Genomic DNA, 5,023 nt, shown 5'->3' with positions numbered 1-5,023 from the left:
AGAAGCTGACATTTAGAGGCTGGTCTGCCGACTGCCCTCTCCAAATCTGGGCAGGAAACCTCCCTTGAAGGGAGATCTGGGTGGTGCATTCCCCATGTCTACCACACCCCACCTTCCTACAACCTCCTTTTATTCTCTTATGTATAAAGCTGCAATGATCTCCAAGTGTACTTCTGATCTATTCTGATGTTCATGGCATCAATCACATGTACAATGTATTTCACGTAGTTTTTTTGTTTGTCTTTTTTTGCAGTACGCGGGCCTCTCACCGTTGTGGCCTCTCCCGTTGCAGAGCACAGGCTCCGGACGCGCAGGCTCAGCGGCCATGGCTCACGGGCCCAGCCACTCCGCAGCATGTGGGATCTTCCCGGACCAGGGCATGAACCCGTGTCCCCTGCATCGGCAGGCGGACTCTCAACCACTGCACCACCAGGGAAGCCCTCATGTAGTTTTAAAGACCAGGATGCAGTTGTCTTTATACGCTGGAGAATCTATATAACCAAAAATTCTACAGTACCTGTTTTCACTCTTTTTCTTTCCTCTATATTCAATACAAGGGGAAGGGAGGGATGGTCAAAGTGTTTTGTTCAATTTCTTTTACTTTTTAGCAGAGAAAACTATCCATTTGCAATGTGAATGTCCCTAGGTTCTCCAGCTATCCGTGTCACTGAGATTTTTGATGCCCACCTGATATTGTCAGCTCTCATTATGTGTAAATACAGAAAGTTTGGTCTTTTATCTAGTTTCCGTGCATTAAGATTTCTGAGAGTGCCAGAAATGCTTCCATGCACCACAGATCTCTTCTGGTCCTCTCCTCTCACTTTTTGCTCTGGACTGCTGTTCCAAGACCTCTGCCGGTTACCTCCTTGATTGACATGACAGCTCTTCCAAGCTCTGCCCCCTCCATGCTCCTCTGTATCCCAAGAAGAAAAATGTCTCTCCCTTCATCTCCCAAGTTACAGGAAACATCAGGCCCTAATTTTAGCAAAACATAGTAAAGGTTTGCTTACGGTGAAAGGCAAATATTTAAAATTAGATGTTAGATATCACTGTGTCCAGAGTCCTTTGGCCACAGATTATCCTGATGGCTTTTTTCCTCCTTGTCTCCGTGCCTCCTTCTACTGCCATTTTTTCCACTGAAACATTTGAAAGTAAGTTGCAGACATGATACTCCTTTACTGCCAGTACTTCAGGGGTGTTTCATAAAAATAAGGACATTCACAGCACAATAATCAAAATCAGGAAATTAACACTGATATAGTACTCCGATCTAATCTATAGACCTTATTTGACTTTTATCAATTGTGCCATAAATGTCTTTACGGCAAAAGAAAAAAAATTCTGGTCTAGGATTCAATCTAGGATCACACATTACATTTAGTTTTCATGGTTTTTTTTTAATAACCATTCTTTTAATTAATTATTTATTTTTGGCTGTGTCAGGTCTTAGTTGTGACACGTGGGATCTTCATTGCAGTGCTCATGCTCTTCGTTGTGGCGCATGGGCTTAGTTGCCCCGCAGCATGTGGGATCTTAGTTCCCCGACCAGGGATCAAACCCTAGTTCTCTGCATTGGAAAGCGGATTCTTTACCTATGGACCACCAGGGAAGTCCCTAGTTTTCATGTTTCTTAACCTCCTTTAGTCTGGAACAGTTCCCCAGTCTTTGCCTTTGATGACCTTGCCACTATTGAAGAGTTTAGGCCTGTTATTGTGGAGGATGTCTCTCAATTCAGGTTATGCAAAGGTTATAGAAGTGCTTTTTTTTTTTTTTTTTTGCGGTATGCGGGCCTCTCACTGCTGTGGCCTCTCCCGTTGCGGAGCACAGGCTCCGGACGCGCAGGCTCAGCGGCCATGGCTCACGGGCACAGCCACTCCGCGGCATGTGGGATCTTCCCGGACCAGGGCATGAACCCATGTCCCCTGCATCGCCAGGCGGACTCTCAACCACTGCGCCACCAGGGAAGCCCCTATAGAAGTGCTTTTTGTCCTTCTCAGTGCATTATATCAGAAGACCCATGATATTGATTTATCCCATTACAGATGATGCTAACTTTGATCACTTGGATAAGGTGATGTCTGCCAGTTTCTCCACTGTAAATTTACAATTTTTCCCATTTATAATTAATAAATATATTGTGGGGGTGTTTTTACTTCTTAAAACATAATATTTAGGATTTTTCCTATTAAAAAGTAATTATTCAAGAGAGTTCAATGGAGTGATATTATACAACTACACTCTTTGGCTCCACAATGCAAATAAATTAGAAATTAGTAGTTAAATAGTAACTATAAAAACCTTCATATATTTGGGAATTTAAAAAAAACATTTAAAAGTAACTCATCAATAAAAGTAGAAATTCTATAAACATTATACATAATGAATTATCAATAAAATACTTTCCCTCAATTATCACGTTTTTCCTTATTTTTACACAAGAGAACATCAAACAAAAGTTTAATGACATGTATACATTGGAAAGATCCAGAAAAACGTGGTAACTCTATCACAGCAGATTCTAAGAAACAAGTTTAAGGAAGAGAGAGTTTCGATATTACACAAACTCCCCACAAGAACAGAAAAAGAGGAAACACTGCCTAATTAATTTTATGACGTTAGCATACTCTTTTTTAATCCCTTTATTTTGCATATTTCTTCTAGCAATTTCCTGGATTTACTTTTTTTTTAAATTGAAATATAGTTGTTTTACAATGTTGTGTTAGTTTCTGGAGTACAACAAATTGATTCAGTTATATATATATACATACATATACATATATATATTCTTTTTCAGATTCTTTTCTATTATAGGTGTTGAATATAGTTCCCTGTGCTTATACAGTAGGTCCTTGTTGTTTATCTATTTTATATATAGTAATGTATAATTAATCCCAAACTCTTAATTTATCCCTCTCCCAGCCCTTTCCCCTTTGGTAACCATAACATTGTTTTCTATGTCTGTGAGCCTGTTTCTGTTTTGTAAATAAGTTCATTTGTATAACTTTTTTTAGATTCCACATATAAGTGATATCATATGATTTTTGTCTTTGTCTGACTTACTTCACATGATATGATAATCTCTAGGTCCATCCATGTTGCTGCAAATGGCATTATTTCATCCCTTTTTTAAATGGCTGAGTAGTATTCCATTATATATATGCACCACATCTTCTTTATCCATTTATTTGTGTTCATCTGTTGATGGACACTTAGGTTGTGTCCATATCTTGGCTATTGTAAATAGTGCTGCTATGAACATTGGCTAGCATAATCTCAATAACCAACTGGATAAGTAAAATATGAGAGGAAAGTTGCAGATCATCACCATTCAATGTCTAGATGAAAAAAATTCCAAATAAAATTTTAGCAAACCAAATCCAACAAAATCTAAAAATGATAATACATCATGACCAAGGCGGTTTAAATCAGGAATTTATTTTTTCTTCTAGCTTTATTGAGATACAATTGACACAAAAGATGTGCAAGATCCTTATGGAAAATTGTATATAACTTTATTGTGAGACATTGAAGAAAATGTAATTAAGTATAGGATATATTATGTCCATGTATCAGAAATTGTAATCTCATAAAGATGTCATTGTCTCCAAACTGATCTACAGATATTTGCAGCACATACAAGCAAAAAAAAAAAAAAAAAATTAAGAACTATAATGATCGGAAAAATAAATAAATAAGTGTCTGAAAATATCAAACGTTGCAAAGTCCTTAGAAAATGAGAAAAAGAGCCCCAAGAAGAATACACATAATATTGTTCCAGTTACTATAGGTGCATAACAAGTTATTCCAAAACTCAGTCGCATAAAATAACCATACTTGGGGACTTCCCTGGCGGTCCAGTGGTTAAGACTCCGCATCTGCACTGCAGAGGGAGCCGACTGGATCCCCAGTCGGGGAACTAAGATACCACAGGCCGCGCTGCGCGGCCAAAAATTAAAAAAAAAAAAAAAAGATTAAAAAAATATATAACCATACTCACGAATCCTGTGAGCCCAGAATACAGACAGGGGACAGGGGGAAGTCTTGTCTCTGTTCCATTCATTTTCAACTGGCTTGAAGGTTGGGGCTGGAATCCTCTGAAGGTTCTGTCACTCACAGGTCCGCGGTTGATGGTAGAAGACTTCAGCAGCTCAGGGTTCCTTAGGCATTCCTCCCTCCTTCTCTCCCCCTCCCGCCTTCTCTTTCTCTCTGTTTTAAAACAAGGTTTCTGTGCGTTTCAATGTCTGTGGGTTCTGAAGACAGGTTTTAGACCTGATGAGCTGCAGAAATATCCATTACCATAATTACCATAAAAAAGGGGCCCCAAGAAAAGGAAAGTGTCAGGAAAGCTTTATGTCCTGAGAGAAGCCATTGGAGCCAGCTCTGGACTCACTATCCCTGATGGCCCCAAGGTGCTCCTTATACCACGAGGGGTTGTGTGTCCAAATCTGCCTCCCGCGGAGCAGACCGCTCTTCTCCCCTTTCGTCCTTTCGGTGCACTAACAGCTCTCGCCCGGTCCCTAGAGGCTACTGCGCTTTTAGTCCACGGGACAGTAGTACGGCTCAAGGAATGAGAGTAGAGCTGGAAAGTCCCGAGTAGGATCACCCCGCCAGAAGCCCTGATCCTTCTTCAGTTTTGAGGGGGCAAAAAGAACGCCAGTGGCGCGAAAGCTCAGGGGAGCTCACAGTGCGCGGGGGCACTTCCTCAAAAGTTGATTGGCTGCCGCTCTAAAGGGCGAGAAGGGCCGCCCGCCGCTCGGGAAGCCAGTGCGCCAAAGGACCCGGACCTGGGTCCGCTTAGCTGGTGTAGAGCGCGCGGACGGGGACCGGAAGACGGGCTTCGCCCACTTCTTTCTTTCTTTGTTTTCTTTAAATGCGCTTCGTTCTTTTGGTCTTACCGTGCAGTATATAGAAAATACAGATAACCAAATACGAAGGTGAAATCTCCTGCCACCACTCTGAGTCACGTGTTTAAAGTCCAGTCGCTTCTCGCGGAAAGTTTCGGGGGCGGAGCGGCGTCACCATT

Source organism: Monodon monoceros, unplaced genomic scaffold, assembly GCF_005190385.1.
Source record: "Monodon monoceros isolate NGI ecotype Baffin Bay Population unplaced genomic scaffold, NGI_Narwhal_1 Super_Scaffold_9, whole genome shotgun sequence".
Classification (NCBI taxonomy): domain Eukaryota; kingdom Metazoa; phylum Chordata; class Mammalia; order Artiodactyla; family Monodontidae; genus Monodon; species Monodon monoceros.
The sequence above is the reverse complement of the archived record's forward strand: the minus strand, read 5'-3'. Positions refer to the sequence as shown.